This window comes from Henckelia pumila, chromosome 1 (assembly GCF_033568475.1).
Source record: "Henckelia pumila isolate YLH828 chromosome 1, ASM3356847v2, whole genome shotgun sequence".
NCBI classification, from domain to species: Eukaryota; Viridiplantae; Streptophyta; class Magnoliopsida; order Lamiales; family Gesneriaceae; genus Henckelia; species Henckelia pumila.
The window spans coordinates 113,078,122-113,095,645 of NC_133120.1; the positions used below are offsets into that span (position 1 = coordinate 113,078,122).

At 36.8% G+C, this 17,524-nt stretch overlaps 1 long non-coding RNA gene across 3 annotated transcripts; it reads left to right on the forward strand.

Moving 5' to 3' along the window:
* Nucleotides 1-473: 473 nt before the first annotated feature.
* Nucleotides 474-14,047, forward strand: LOC140875132 (uncharacterized). Of its 3 annotated transcripts, XR_012148352.1 has the most exons (8): nucleotides 474-566; nucleotides 2,461-2,520; nucleotides 2,746-2,879; nucleotides 12,333-12,405; nucleotides 12,592-12,765; nucleotides 12,851-13,019; nucleotides 13,791-13,838; nucleotides 13,926-14,047. It is a non-coding gene; the product is annotated as an uncharacterized lncRNA (long non-coding RNA). The 3 variants fall into 3 exon arrangements; XR_012148350.1 differs by having other exon boundaries at nucleotides 12,333-12,765; XR_012148351.1 differs by lacking the exon at nucleotides 12,333-12,405 and having other exon boundaries at nucleotides 13,926-14,037.
* Nucleotides 14,048-17,524: the final 3,477 nt, after the last annotated feature.

Sequence of the window (17,524 nt, forward strand, 5' to 3'; positions counted from 1 at the left end):
GTCATTAAAATGACTTATTTTGGCTAAAAATCAACCCTTAAATAAATATATAAATAAATACTAAAATTTTCTTGACAAACTACCTTAAAATAATATTATAAGGTTCATAAAACTCATAAAATATTTTTGGCTTAGAAGTTGGTATCTCGTCCGTCCACGGTCCCGTCTACGCGATCAACTCAATAAAATTCTCCAAAAGCTAAAAAAATACAATAACTGCGGGTTAAATGATAAAATAAATTTAAATCATGCATATAATTCACATAATAACACATATAAGTCATTTAACCCAAATAAAATTTTTAAATAATTATTTTCCCTAATTATGCATGCGAATTTATGTATTAAAACTTCCTGGGATTACACTTGGTGTACTTATTGATTATTTTATTTTGCAATTATATTATCATCGTCATGATCACTTAGCATAATTCATAACAGCATAAGCGATGACAGGAGTCTAATTTGAAATGTTTTGTAGAATACAAAGGTGACGATTTTCAAATTCCCCGTGGATCCAGCGTCATTGTCAGAAGACTTCCCTGTGGAGCTGTCCCCGCCGCACTGTGAGTTTCCTTTTTTTAATTATTATTTTTAAAAAAAATAGTTTCTTTTGGCTGCTGGGTGGGTAAAATTGTATGTTTTTTTGGAGTAAATAATTTTTAAACATCTCTATCTGAAATTTTTGCATGCATGCATGAGATGAGATTTTTGTCTTGTTCATGTAATTTGGTTGGTGCACCGAACGTTTACTCGTGTGACTATGATTTTTGGAAGTTAACGAATAATTTATTGATGATCAATGAATATGTGGAAGCATGTAATTTGACAACCGTACGTTTTGATACGTGGATGAGATTCTGCTCCATGTTTTTGTAACTATCATATAATTTACCGATGAACAAGTGGAAGCATGTAATTTGGCATCATCTGTTTGGTCTGTAAAGAGTAATGTGATTCGTTACATATCCTCTATTTAATTTTAACATATGTGAAGTGTAAAGAAGCATGTTTGGCCACCAACTTGAAGATAAGAGGTTATGATTTATGTTTTAGCACTTTTGAAATTCTTTTGATCACTGACATCTCATTTAGTTATTTTTAGTGTGTGTGTAAGGAAACTTTCATGTTTTGACGCAATCAGAATTTGCATTGATATGTCAATTGAGAAAAAAAAACCCATATTAGGTTTCTGAAAATTACTTCATATGAGACGAAGCACAATTCTTACCATAATTTCCCTTATTTTGTTTTTTCTATATCATAATAATTTCCTTAAATTGAGTCCATGTCTCTATTTATCGATGACTACTTTCAACTTGAGCTCACGAAGAAAATAAAGAAGAGAAGAGTAATAATAATTGCCTTTACAAACCCTAATATTACACCAAACATATTTCAAACAAAAATACAGGTTGTGAACTTGTAATCTCAAATCTGTTTGTATGTTGGGCATGATGATCACACCTTGTGATTATTCATGAACCCAAAACTATTACAAGAACAAAACATACGGAGCTTTGAATCCTCTTACAAATATGATGATAATTGGGGAATATTTGCTCTTCTCCTTGATTAAATGAACAAAACATCCTAGTAAGGAACATTTACCTTTGATGGAAAAGGTATTGTAATGTGGTGTTTGCATGTTGTAAGGCTTAAAATAGTTGAATTATATCGTTACCACTATTTGTAACTTTACAGAAAATATCAGATACTACGGTAGATATCAGAACTAAGGTCACACGTTTGATTTCTGATACATTACAAGATGTTGTAATTATTGGGAGAGACCATTTGGGAGCAATAAATGCCCTTCTTGGTAGACCGATCCAAAAGTGGCCTTCGAGCGTAACAGACCGAGATGTGGATTAATATTGTCATATCAGTTATAACTTTTGATAAAATAGTAGACGCTCAATTCGACACCAAGCTATCTTTAGGCCACTCCACTCGCTATTTCTTAGCTGTGGCTAGAAAACAATAAATCAATGCATGTCCGTCACACATAGAGATCAATTAGGTATATGCTGTTGGTTTCAAAGGGACAGGATTATGCTTCCAGTGATAATTTCTTTTTCTGTTCTCTGATCTTAAATGATGGCCTTTCCAGCTGTTTTAAGTTCAATTGAAAAATTCATGTTGTTTTGCTCCAAGATATCCTATGATTGTTTTTGTCCCTAGCTAATCCTATTGAAAACTCTCTCGAAATTTTGCTTAAATATGTTGAGGAATCAATCCATACGATACACGATATCACTCTTTGTGAACTTCATTCATCTGTAAACTCACGCACCTTCCGTCTTTATTCCTTCTCCTGTTTTCATCAATAGATTAACTGATTAAGTCTGAAACTCTTTTGTTAAATGTAACCTTTCCTTTTCTTCTCATAATTCTCAATTTATTGTATGTTACTATATAGAGGAAATTTGTGGTTTAACTAATTTATTGTTAGTGCAGGTCACCAATGAAACTGTGAATAACATTGAGACAAGAGGCTCCTACACTTTGAATCCTGATGTAAGTTGTGCTTACATGAGTAGTTTGCATCTGTCACTTATGTCGTTTTTCTTTGTTTTCCATTTACCTCCGGTGGCATTTTTGTTTGAAATATTACCAAATGTCTGTCAGTACTGTAGTATCTCAATGCTTAGATTACCTTTTTGTTTGATTTGGATGCTGGCTCTTTGCGTACATGGTTGCATATTATTTTTCCTCATCATCGCGCATTCTTGTTATCCACAGAAAGAACCGATTAACGAGTTTCATGACTTTGGTCCCGATTTGTTTTTTCATGATCAATCCAAACTTGCCTCATCTGTTCAAAAAATTGAGAACAATGTAATGCACAAGGGCATGGAAGACTGTACCAGCTTGAGGTATGTAGTCATCGATTAATTTTAAATCACATGCATATCCTCTCCATGCATATTTTGAAAAAGTGTTTTGCAGCTCTATCACTTTGTTGCTGACTGGTGCCTTGTGACAAAAGATTCAATTTCTTATAGTTTCTTATACAAATTGGCTTGTGATGATTTTTAAAAAATATTGAACCTGAAGTAGTTTTTACAGAATTATTTCTGTGAACCGCCAAGTTCTACTTATAACCAACATGCGATTTATTTTTATTTTTTTTGCATCATGTTCAGAAGAATTGTAATTAATTTATGTAGTAGAATCACATGCATAATATGAATGATAAGTAACGTAACTTATACTTCCACTGCTTTGTCTTCTTTTGTTTGCTACATATAAACTTTTTTGGTGTAGTATAGAACCTTAATTTTTTCTTGACCTTGGAACACGAGCAGTTGGAGGTCACGAATCGTTGAAATAGATAGAATATTTTCTATTTGCAAATTTTTTCATGTTGACGAACAAATAGTTAATTTATCAATCTAGTGAGTGACTCTTATATTAAATCTGTTTCCTTTATTTGATTTCCTATGGTTGTGAGTGGCACCGACGATGAGCTCTCTTGGATATCGGGTATAGCCTTTCAGCATGTTTGGTCTTGTAATGGAAAATGATAGTTTGTTCATCTATTTCCATTTAATTTGTTTGTCTTGAAAAGCACATTAGACCTTCTGTTTGTCTAAATATATCTATAGATTGTTTAAAATTCTTTTGTACTGCCAGAGTTTTCAAGGTTAGACCTCCTGTTTGTTTAAATAATATATCTATAGATTGTTTAATATTCTTTTTTATTGCCCGGGTGTTCAAGGTTAGACCGCCGAAATCTTGACACCAATAACCTCAGTGAAGCCGTACGCAGAGCTTTGTTCTGTTCTGGTTATCTTAGTAAAATCAAGAACTTTCTCTGATGCCAATTGAAAGTATATGTGTCGTATGCAGTTTGTTAATTAAAACAGTAGTGTTGTCCGCGGTGTTACAACATCAGAGACAACATGCAGCGGAAAATAAATAATAAAAATTAATGACAAGTAATTAATTGTGCACGAGTTTGCCTTAAGGCTAAATAATCACGAGAAAAATTTATATCAGTCTTACAAACTAATATTTGTGAATTTATGAAAAACAATAAATACTAAATTTTTCAATAAGTTGAAAAATCAAACTTACATCATAAAGAATCAAGTATAAAATAAATGATATGCAACTCCCGTAAGCCTAAAGACGAAGACACAACAAAATTATCGAAAAACACTATGTTAAGTGTTGTCTCCGATGTCTTCAACAACAATAGCAACACAGGGACAGTAGTAATGATGACTACAAAATATGGCTTCAGCAACCTTCGAATTCTCGAACAAAATTCTTCAATGGATAATATGAAAACCCGGAACTTGGCCTCCAAGTTCTTCTATTTAGGAATGATCTTCCAAACTTGGAAGAGGTAATCTTTCCTTTTCTTCGAGATTGAGTTTTTTTATACAAATCATTATATTTTCAGCAATTAAATAAAGTTAGTGTATTGTCAGATTTCATTCCTCAATTTTCAAAATCAAGGCTGATTTAATTCTTTTAATTAGTGCAACAAATCATCCCATGTCAGCCGCAAATCTTGTCCAACCTCGCCTATATAAATGCACAAGACCTCTCCAAAAATCCTATTACAATTCCTCTCTTAGTTCGAACGCCAAGACTCTAAATTTTGCTTAGAAATTTACCCACTTTTCATTCCTTATTTTTGAGAAAAACAAAGTGGGGCTAGCAATAGGGATTCAAAGGCTGCCAAATTTTTCCTCCCTAGTTTCGACAAGCAGGCCATCATTAGGATCTAAATTTTGTCCACTTTATCTTGATTTCTCTTGATATCCACGTGGAGAAATATAAGGAATTAGGAAAAAGAAAGTGCAAAGTTGGCTAAGTAGACACCAATTTCGAGAAAGGGCAAGGCTGACTTTCGAAAGTACTTTCTGAATTTTGCTCTCGTAATTTTCAAGGTTGCAGTACCAATTCAAGTATTTAATTCACACGCAAACATCTACGGTAAGTGGGCTTTTATATGTATAATTCTTGTGATTTTAAAAATATTTATTGATGAGTCATGGTATTTTGGTTTTCGAAATTCGTTCGAGCATGTGTCTTTTATTTGTGTCATGTTGGTTAATATTGTGTCATGCATGTTGTCAAGCACTGTTATGATTCGAATGGATATGGTAATTATATGACCCTTATACGGTGGGATTGTAACCGTTGTATGGCCTCACTCCATAGAGGATTAACATATTGGACATGGCCTCGCTCCTTAGAGAATTAACATATAGGAGACAGTAAATCATGGAAAGGAGATGAATTTCAGTGCTTATGTTCATGTGTTGAAAGCTTATGTATCATGATGATGTTATGGCCGATGACCCAAGTATTGAGTTATGTTTATGTTTATATTCATGATGTGTTGTGTTCCTATGATTATGCATATATTTGTTACAAGTCTCGAACGGCCCCCACTTGCTGAGTGTTTTCCAAAACACTCACCCCCTTACTTTTTTCCCCTTCCAGATGATGAAGTTGAGGATTTAGAAGATCGTGAACAAGATATGTTTTGGGGATGGTGATAGAGGAATATTAAGACTAAATTTTGCTACTTTTATTATTGGGATTTTTGCATTAATATTTTGTTGTTAAGTTTTCAGACGCTTCCACATTTGTTTTGCTATTTTTGGATTTATCGAGTTGTAAATACGATATTTTGGAATTTATTTATGATAATAGAGTGGTTTGGTTTATACTGTACTACGAGGCTGGTTGTTTTATAATTTGTGTGAATTTGAAACAATGCCGATGACACGTCTCGGTCTCGGGGCGTGACATTAAAGTGGTATCAGAGCCGCCAGGTTCATAAATCCGGATGGAATTCCGTACCGAAAAATTTGACGTTGTCAAAATTTGACCCAAGACCAGTGTATCCTAACCCGAAACGACCCTCTGAGTCAAACTCATACTTCGTATGAACAGTGACGCTTTTAGCCCATATTCGATCGTTTGAGCCCTCGAATTAGCGTTTTTGCTATTTTTGGAAATATCGGTATTGTCTATAACTTTTTGTGGGAAACTTGGAATTCGATTCCGTCGATTGTTTCATACTCCTTATGATCAGTAGTTTCAATCCTAGGAAAATCTCAAAAATTTCCATTTTTGGAAAATTTGCCCGAAAATTTCGCTTGATATCAATACTGCCCGAGTAACATATGATAAATTGTTCATCAGTTTAAATTCTGATCGTAATTCGTTCTTCTTCATTTTTGGAAGATGACTATCACTAGAGCTACTACCTAGATTAGTTCTTTTATTCAGCATTGTTTTTTATTTTTATTCAGCATGGTTTGGATATCTTGGTATTTTTGAGACTTAGCTTGTTTTGTTTCGTTCAACTTCATGACATTTTGGGAATCAATAAAATAACTTTTATTCCTTTGGAATATTTATTGATTCATTTATTCCGCTATTTCCTTTCTTCTTAAAGTATTTTGTTTCGACAAACTCTTAGAACTCCTTTACTGTAGGAAATGGCCGGAGAACCCCCAAGAACACGCAACAACAATCGTGGGGATAATGCGAATCCACCTCCAGGAATCAGTCTTAGTAGAGAAGACCTTGCGGCTATCGCAGCAATAGTGGCGACGACCCTCCAAGGGATGGGAAATACAAATGGCAACGGCAACGACAATGGCAATCCGCCACCTCCTCCACCTGCTCAGAATGGAGTCAAATTCCATTATGAATCGCTCCGTAAGAACCGAACTGAAATGTTCAAGGGAGATGCCGACCCGAAAGTGGGACGAAATTGGATCAAGAAGATGGAGGACCAATTGCGTTTACTTGAAGTCCCTGAAGCACTTAAAATAGAGGTGTCGATACCTTTCCTCGAAGACAAAGCACGTAAGTGGTGGGAAGCTGTCTCACCAGCCATGTTAGCGGCGGGACCAATCACATGGCAACAGTTTTGTATTGCGTTTTTTAAGCAGTACTTTCCAGCGGAGGTTCGAATACAAAAATTGAGCGAATTTGAAAATCTCATGCAATCTTCAGATATGACAGTGGTAGAGTACACCTCCAACTTCAATGAGCTCGAGTCTTACGCCCCAACTATTATGGGAGATGATAAGCTAAAGTTGCACCGGTTCAAGAAGGGGTTGAGCAACAGAATCCAGTCTACATTAGCAGTTTATCAGCCTGCCAACTTTGCAGACTTGATGGGAGCAGCCATCCGAGCTGAATCGGATATCAAGCGTCGAGAAAATAACTTCAACAACAAACGACCTCAATCTGGCCAATCTTCTTCGAACGGGCATGTGTCCAAGCGTCCAAACTATTCTGGTGAATTATCCAAGGACACTCTTTCTGCTCCAAATCATCCACACATCAAGCTATGCCCCACCTGCCACCTCCGACATGAAGGGGAATGCCGTCGGAACAATGGCGCTTGTTTCAACTGTGGAAAAATGGGACACCGAATTGCTCAATGTCCCGAACCCATGAAGTCAAAGACTGGACCAAATGCTAGTACTACTACTCAAGGCCAACCAAAGGAAAATAAACCCAATGCTCGTGTCTATGCCATTACTCAAGAAGAAGCAGGCGGTGCAAACAAAGTCTTGGCAGGTACCATTCTAATCAACAATGTGTCTACAAATGTTTCATTTGATTTTGGTGCCACATATTCGTTTACATCTAAGAGGTTCGTAAGAAGTTAGGGCTTATTCCTGAAGAACTGACGGAACTATGTAGATTAGCAAACCCTAATAGCAAGTTAACTCAAGTTTCGAGGACGAAACTTCTCATAAGGAGGGAGGGATATGAAAACCCGGAACTTGGCCTCCAAGTTTTTCTATTTAGGAATGATCTTCCAAACTTGGAAGAGGTAATCTTTCCTTTTCTTCGAGATTGAGTTTTTTTTATACAAATCATTATATTTTCAGCAATTAAATAAAGTTAGTGTATTGTCAGATTTCTTTCCTCAATTTTCAAAATCAAGGCTGATTTAATTCTTTTAATTAGTGCAACAAATCATCCCATGTCAACCGCAAATCTTGTCCAACCTCGCCTATATAAATGCACAAGACCTCTCCAAAAATCCTATTACAATTCCTCTCTTAGTTCGAACGCCAAGACTCTAAATTTTGCTTAGAAATTTACCCACTTTTCATTCCTTATTTTTGAGAAAAACAAAGCGGGGCTAGCAATAGGGATTCAAAGGCTGCCAAATTTTTCCTCCCTAGTTTCGACAAGCAGGCCATCATTAGGATCTAAATTTTGTCCACTTTCTCTTGATTTCTCTTGATATCCACGTGGAGAAATATAAGGAATTAGGAAAAATAAAGTGCAAAGTTGGCTAAGTAGACACCAATTTCGAGAAAGGGCAAGGCTGACTTTCGAAAGTTCTTTCTGAATTTTGCTCTCGTAATTTTCAAGGTTGCAGTACCAATTCAAGTATTTAATTCACACGCAAACATCTACGGTAAGTGGGCTTTTATATGTATAATTCTTGTTGTGATTTTAAAAATATTTATTGATGAGTCATGGTATTTTGGTTTTCGAAATTCGTTCGAGCATGTGTCTTTTATTCGTGTCATGTTGGTTCATGTTGTGTCATGCATGTTGTCAAGCACTGTTATGATTCGAATGGATATGGTAATTATATGACCCTTATACGGTGAGATTGTAACCGTTGTATGGCCTCACTCCATAGAGGATTAACATATTGGACATGACCTCGCTCCTTAGAGGATTAACATATAGGAGACAGTAAATCATGGAAAGGAGATGAATTTCAGTGCTTATGTTCATGTGTTGAAAGCTTATGTATCATGATGATGTTATGGCCGATGACCCAAGTATTGAGTTATGTTTATGTTTATATTCATGATGTGTTGTGTTCCTATGATTATGCATATATTTGTTACATGTCTCGAACGGCCCCCACTTGCTGAGTGTTTCCCAAAACACTCACCCCCTTACTTTTTTCCCCTTCCAGATGATGAAGTTGAGGATTTAGAAGATCGTGAACAAGATATGTTTTGGGGATGGTGATAGAGGAATATTAAGACTAAATTTCGCTATTTTTATTATTGGTATTTTTGCATTAATATTTTGTTGTTAAGTTTTCAGACGCTTCCGCATTTGTTTTGCTATTTTTGGATTTATCGAGTTGTAAATACGATATTTTGCAATTTATTTATGATAATAGAGTGATTTGGTTTATACTATACTACGAGGCTGGTTGTTTTATAATTTTTGTGAATTTGAAACAACGCCGATGGCACGTCTCGGTCTCGGGGCATGACATTAAAGTGGTATCAGAGCCGCCAGGTTCATAAATCCGGATAAGATTCCGTACCGAAAAATTTGACGTTGTCAAAATTTAACCCAAGACCAGTGTATCCTAACCCGAAATGACCCTCTGAGTCAAACTCATACTTTGTATGAACAGTGACGCTTTTAGCCCATATTCGACCGTTTGAGCCCTCGAATTAGCGTTTTTGCTATTTTTGGAAATATCGGTATTGTATATAACTTTTTGTGGGAAACTTGGAATTCGATTCCGTAGATTGTTTCATACTCCTTATCATCAGTAGTTTCAATCCTAGGAAAATCTCAAAAATTTCCATTTTTGGAAAATTTGCCCGAAAATTTTGCTTGATATCAATACTGCCCGAGTAACATATGATAAATTGTTCATCAGTTTAAATTCTGATCGTAATTCGTTCTTCTTCATTTTTGGAAGATGACTATCACTAGAGCTACTACCTAGATTAGTTCTTTTATTCAGCATTGTTTTGATTTTTATTCAGCATGGTTTGGATATCTTGGTATTTTTGAGACTTAGGTTGTTTTGTTTCGTTCACCTTCATGACATTTTGGGAATCAATAAAATAACTTTTATTCCTTTGGAATATTTATTGATTCATTTATTTCGCTATTTCTTTTCTTCTTAAAGTATCTTGTTTTGACAAACTCTTAGAACTCCTTTACTGTAGGAAATGGCCGGAGAACCCCCAAGAACACGCAACAACAATCGTGGGGATAATGCGAATCCACCTCCAGGAATCAGTCTTAGTAGAGAAGACCTTGCGGCTATCGCAGCAATAGTGGCGACGACCCTCCAAGGGATGGGAAATACAAATGGCAACAGCAACGGCAATGGCAATCCGCCACCTCCTCCACCTGCTCAGAATGGAGTCAAATTCCATTATGAATCGCTCCGTAAGAACCGAACTGAAATGTTCAAGGGAGATGCCGACCCGGAAGTGGGACAAAATTGGATCAAGAATATGGAGGACCAACTGCGTTTACTTGAAGTCCCTGAAGCACTTAAAGTAGAGGTGTCGATACCTTTCCTCGAAGACAAAGCACGTAAGTGGTGGGAAGCTGTCTCACCAGCCATGTTAGCGGCGGGACCAATCACATGGCAACAGTTTCGTATTGCGTTTTTGAAGCAGTACTTTCCAGCGGAGGTTCGAATACAAAAATTGAGCGAATTTGAAAATCTCATGCAATCTTCAGATATGACAGTGGTAGAGTACACCTCCAAGTTCAATGAGCTCGGGTCTTACGCCCCAACTATTATGGGAGATGATGAGCTAAAGTTGCACCGGTTCAAGAAGGGGTTGAGCAGCAGAATCCAGTCTGCATTAGCGGTTTATCAGCCTGCCAACTTTGCAGACTTGATGGGAGCAGCCATCCGAGCTGAATCGGATATCAAGCGTCGAGAAAATAACTTCAACAACAAACGACCTCTCTCTGGCCAATCTTCTTCGAACGGGCATGTGTCCAAGCGTCCAAACTATTCTGGTGAATTATCCAAGGACACTCTTTCTGCTCCAAATCATCCACACATCAAGCTATGCCCCACTTGCCACCTCCGACATGAAGGGGAATGCCGTCGTAACAATGGCGCTTTTTTTAACTGTGGAAAAATGGGACACCGAATTGCTCAATGTCCCGAACCCATGAAGTCAAAGACTGGACCAAATGCTAGTACTACTACTCAAGGCCAACCAAAGGAAAATAAACCCAATGCTCGTGTCTATGCCATTACTCAAGAAGAAGCAAGCGGTGCGAACAAAGTCTTGGCAGGTACCATTCTAATCAACAATGTGTCTACAAATGTTTCATTTGATTTTGGTGCCACATATTCGTTTACATCTAAGAGGTTCGTAAGAAGTTAGGGCTTATTCCTGAAGAACTGACGGAACTATGTAGATTAGCAAACCCTAATAGCAAGTTAACTCAAGTTTCAAGGACGAAACTTCTCATAAGGAGGGATGGATATGAAAACCCGGAACTTGGCCTCCAAGTTTTTCTATTTAGGAATGATCTTCCAAACTTGGAAGAGGTAATCTTTCCTTTTCTTCGAGATTTAGTTTTTTTATACAAATCATTATATTTTCAGCAATTAAATAAAGTTAGTGTATTGTCAGATTTCCTTCCTCAATTTTCAAAATCAAGGCTGATTTAATTCTTTTAATTAGTGCAACAAATCATCCCATGTCAGCCGCAAATCTTGTCCAACATATAGGAGATAGTAAATCATGGAAAGGAGATGAATTTCAGTGCTTATGTTAATGTGTTGAAAGCTTATGTATCATGATGATGTTATGGCCGATGACCCAAGTATTGAGTTATGTTTATGTTTATATTCATGATGTGTTGTGTTCCTATGATTATGCATATATTTGTTACATGTCTCGAATGGCCCCCACTTGCTGAGTGTTTCCCAAAACACTCACCCCCTTACTTTTTTCCCCTTCCAGATGATGAAGTTGAGGATTTAGAAGATCGTGAACAAGATATGTTTTGGGGATGGTGATAGAGGAATATTAAGACTAAATTTCGCTATTTTTATTATTGGGATTTTTGCATTAATATTTTGTTGTTAAGTTTTCAGACGCTTCCGCATTTGTTTTGCTATTTTTGGATTTATCGAGTTGTAAATACGATGTTTTGGAATTTATTTATAATAATAGACTGGTTTGGTTTATACTGTATTACGAGGCTGGTTGTTTTATAATTTGTGTGAATTTGAAACAACGCCGATGACACGTCTCGGTCTCAGGGCATGACAGATAATATGTGAACGTACCTCTGAAGCTCAAGTGAGAATTCAGTCTAAAGATAGGTAGGATTTCTTAGATAGAGTAGGCAAGAATGTTTATTAGGAATAAAACTCTATAAATAACATTATATTATATCTTGGTAATATTGTGTACATATAACTCACTATATTCATCAAGGTAAATATCTTATTATATATTTCGCAAATCATATAATATCTTATATTCATCTAATATTTGTTACAAGGCAAAATTCAATTAATAATAATTTAACCAAACTACCAAAATTCAAGGAATTAAAATTCCTTTCAGTGAACACACTGGAAATATTACCTCAAGGACGCTGTGATGATACGGTGCTGCTGCCGTAGCTTTTGTGAAAATTGTGAGTCTCCATAAGTTCTCTTAATATGACTACCTTTTGATGTTGGTTGAAGAACACTGCAAGTATTGAGAAACATGATTGCATCCAGGGATTCACGAGCATCCATAAATGCGCACACTTTAAGTACCGAGTGGTTTTTTCATGTTATAAGATTCATTCATACTGAATTATGTGTTGGTTGTTCAGGTATTAAACAGGTTCTTATGGAGAAGGGAAGGTGCCCAAAATGCTTTTCTGTCCAGTGCAGCATAGGAGATCTAATACCGAATTTATCACTCCGAAAAGTAATTAGACGCTTCCTTGAATATCAGGTGCTTGTCTCTGGTATAGAGATTCACGACTTGCAGAAACAAGTGTCAGGTGGATAGCTTGTTTTGTATCAAATTTCGATGGACGTGCCTTGGGATGGTGCATAATTTTTTTAAAAAAAATTTTGCACATGCAGATATAGAATCTAGAATCCGGCGGGAAAGGCATTTCTTATGCTCGTACAATTGACGATAGGGAACTGGAAGTTCCTCAGTCTTCTGCTGCCACTGGGAAAGGATCAAATCAAGTTGTTGGTTCATGTTATGAGCAACAGCCACAGAGAAATGTGCCATTTGCAGACAATGGTAATCATTACAGCTTAGTAGGTGATATGAATATAAAATCCACCTTCCAAATGCGTTAAGAATATAAAATCTGCCTTCCCAGTGCGAAAAGTCAAAACAAGTAGATCGTGTAAGAGGCAGGTATCCTCATCATGATAATATGCATATGGTATTTGAAGATGTCGCACCGTTAGCGACTTTTCAGATAGAAAATCAACTTGATATTCCTCAAGTTAAAGATCGTGATGACGGTACTTGCCTCTGTATGATTTATAAAATTTCCACGTGTAGGATATCGCTGAAGGGTGAGCTGGTGGATGGTGTCCTTGTTATGGAAATGTTTTCCACGGTTCTGTCTGTTCTATGTGTTAAGAAGTAGAATGGACAGTCTCATTGCTAGAAACTTGTCTGATGCATCCATTTGTTTCTTCTGAGCATATCGAACTTTTTTCACCGGAAAAGCATATACCTTTTCTAATACAAGGTATAGTTGCAACACTCAGCCGAGTAATATCTGAGAGTCAAATAAACACCTGGAAAGGCATACCAGTATACTGTAGAAAACAACTTTTCCAAATATGCCATGCAATTAGTGGAATACAGCTGAGGGTTTGTGGCATCTGCTTTCCGCGGTCTTGTTAGGCTAACTGTCTTCAATGGATATGATATCATCTGTACGCTCGATTTTAAAGTCCTTTATGCTGTTATGCATAAGTTTTACTTGCCTTTTTTTTCAGTCACCAGCTCCTGCCTCCTACTTGACATTTGCAAGTTTTTGTTTTTTAATTACAGCTGATTCTAGTGCTAAGAGAACAGAAGAATTCTGGATCGACAGAGAAGGTAAAAAAAGGCCTTATAATGACTCTGTAATCTGTATCAGCTTATTCTTGTGTAAACTGACTTGTGTGATTGTTCAATTAATTTCAGGTGGAGATATAAACTTTTTGGCTAATGGCGGAAAGAGTGAGGTAGACTTTACAGACCTCGACTTGTGCTAATAATCTCCTGAAATGCGTTGTGCTAGAACCGTCATAGCACAAACGATGAAAGTTGTGAGCGTGCTTGATAAGTGCATTTTGTGCACTTAATTTGTATATGATTTTACTTGACTTTTGGAATTTATTGGTAGATATTGCGTGAAATTGTTGTTGTTTTTGTGTTTGTAGAAATTTATGGACTTCGATGTGTTCAAGTGGAAATAAGCTTACAAGATGGAAGTTTACAAGGAAATTCAAGAGTTGGAAAAGAAAAAAAAAGGCTGAGTTCGAGCTGAAGGCGCGCCCGCCCTATCCTTAGGCGTGCCCGCGCTGTTACTGAAGAGCTCAAGAAGAAAAGTCGAGCTGAGAGCGCGCCCGCGCCGTTGAGGAATGTTTAATAGTATGTTTTGCGAATTGAGAGGGCGCCCGCCCTATTTTCGGCGCGCCCGCGCCGTCGTCTTTTTGGAATATTAGAGTCCGATTGTTTATGGAAACTTTGGGGATATCTTTGGTATTATTTTGGACGATTGTTAGGTCATATTTAAGGGATTTTTCGGAGTCAAAAAGGCAGCTATCAGCCACCAATACACACAATACTCGAGAGAGCACTTCTATGAGTTTTTGGAGTTGAAGAACTGAAGATTGCTTGGAACGAAGACGAAGACTTTTCGACCGGACACGGAAGAAAGACTACGGCTTTGTTTCTTCTTTTTATTTTCTTTTGATTGTTGAATTATGTTTGAGATATTAAACATGATGTGGTTTTTATTCAATTCGAGCATGAACTAAACTTTTCTAGTCTAGAGGTTGACGTAGCTTGGTTGAGACATATTCATGAATCTTTGATTTTAATAAATTGAATTTCTATAGATTAATTGTGTTTCTAGAATTAAATGTCTTCTCAATTTATTGGCCATAAATTGAGTTGTTATATTTACTTAGAATCATTGCTCGGGAGAGGGGATTTTGAGTAGGATCAATAGGAACTACACTGTTAATTGTTTATATAGCTTGGGAGAGTATATTGCTTTAATAGAACCTTTAAGGAACATCATTTTACACATATCACTACATCTCGATTTCTAATAGGGATATTGAAATCGAATTGTAAGTTGATACACTCTATTTGTTGCTCGGGAGAGGGGAATAGAATAATTTAAGTGTTTTTGGTTATTAATCAAAGGAAATTCATAAAATAGATTAATTAGGATTGAATATTGTCGAGATCAAGTGAAATCAAAACCTCTGGATTATTTTTCTCTGGTTGATAATTCCTCGAAATTTGTGTGTGTGTGAGCTTGATAATTTCTCGTTATTTATTTTATTTATTCTGCACAATTCTCGACATTTGATTTTCTAGATAAAATTAAGACTATTTTAATTACAATTATTGAATATTTTCATTTTATTCCCTGTGGGATCGACACTCTCTTTTTCACTATACTAAAACTTGACACTCGTACGCTTGCGAGAAAATTTCATAACAAGTTTTTGGCGCCGTTGCCGGGGAATAATTTTGATTATTTTTTAATCTTGTTACCAATTAGTCGAAGTTTTAATTTAGAGTTTTCTCTATTTTAATTTAAGTACTAATAAATTTCTTTTTTTTCATAATTGCAGTTTATGCGAAGATCTCAAGGTGCGAATTCTTTGCTCTTTGATCCAAAGATTGAACGAACTGCAAGAGCTTTGAGAAAAGCTAGGAGAGAAGAACAATTAAACATGGCTGAAAAAGATGTCAATGAATTGCCTTTGGTGCCAATTATAGATCATTTCAGGCCAAGGATCCAGGCTCACTATCCTGGAATCGCTAGAGGGACAATAAATGCCAACAACTTTGAGTTGAAGCCGGCCTTAATCAACATGGTTCAGCAGAACCAATTCAATGGAACTGCCACAGCTGATCCTCATTTACACTTGCGCACTTTTCTAAAGATTACTGATACTGTTAAAATAAATGGTGTTTCTGAGGATACAATACGCTTACGTTTGTTTCCTTTTTCTCTTAGGGACAAAGCACAGAGTTGGCTGCAGTCATTGCCACTAGGACGCATAACAACTTGGGAGGGCATGGCTGTGAAATTCTTAGAGAAATTCTTTCCACCATCCAAGGCAACCCAGCTAAAGATTGAGATCAGTACCTTTCAACAGCATGATTCAGAACAACTATACGAGGCCTGGGAAAGGTACAAAGATTTGTTAAGGCGTTGTCCTAATCATAATTTTGCAGATTGGGAAGAAATAGAGTTTTTCTACAATGGACTGAATACGCCTACAAGAATGTCTGTGGACTCTGCTGCTGAAGGTACCATATTTGCCAAGGATCCCATTCAGGCTTATGATATGCTGAAACAGATGACTATCAATAGTTATCAATGGCCAACTGAACGTATGAGAGTCAAGAAAGGAGTGTACAGTGTGGATCCTCTTACATCCATTACTGCACAGTTATCTGCGTTGAGTACACAAGTTGCTTCTCTAAACAAAGTGAATATCGCAGAACCTGCAGGTGTGTCGGTTGCCATAGATGAATCTTATCCACCTGAGGAAGCTCAATATATCAATCCCAGAGGCTATGGAAACTATCGAGATAACCCTCCTCCTAATACTTATCATCCTGGTTTACGTAACCATGAAAACTTTTCTTATGCCAACAACAAGAATGTGTTGAAACCCCCTCCGGGATTCAATACAAATCAAGGGGAAGGTAAAGCATCGTTGGAGGATGTGGTGTCTACATTTGTTACTGAATCTAACAAGCGGATGTCGAGGACTGAAACTCGAATGGACAGCATGGAGACACACATGTGTAGTTTGGGAGCTATGATGAAATCCATGGAGACACAGATTGAACAGCTTGCAAATGCTTTGAAGGATCGAAACAGAGGACAGTTTCCCAGCAATACTGAAGTGAATCCAAAAGAGCAGTGCAAAGCAGTTGAGTTGAGAAGTGGGAAGAAGTTAGAAGAGAAAGAGCAGAGCAAAGCCAAAGAAAGTGAAGAACCAGTGACTGAAGAAATTGTGGTTGAAGAGCCCAAGAAGGAAGCTGAATCTAAACCGATGTACAAGCCACAACTTTCTTATCCACAGCGGTTCAAGAAGAAGGCACTTGATGAGCAGTTTTCCAAGTTTCTAGATATCTTCAAGAAGATACACATCAATATTCCATTTGCAGATGCCTTGGAACAAATGCCTAATTATGCAAAATTCATCAAAGATGTAATGTCTAAGAAGAGGAGATTGCAGGACAACGAAGTGGTGAATTTGACAGAAGCATGTAGCGCAATCCTGCAGAAAAAGTTTCCACAAAAGCTGAAATATCCAGGGAGTTTTACTATCCCTTGTTTTATTGGTGGTTCTAAGGTAAATAGAGCTTTATGTGATTTAGGAGCCAGTATAAATTTAATGCCTTTTTCTGTTTACAGGACCTTGGAGCTTGGAGAAGTCAGGGCGACCACCATCACATTGTAGCTGGCTAATCGGAGTATCACATATCCACGGGGTATTGTGGAGGATGTTTTGGTAAAGGTCTATAAGTTCATATTTCCA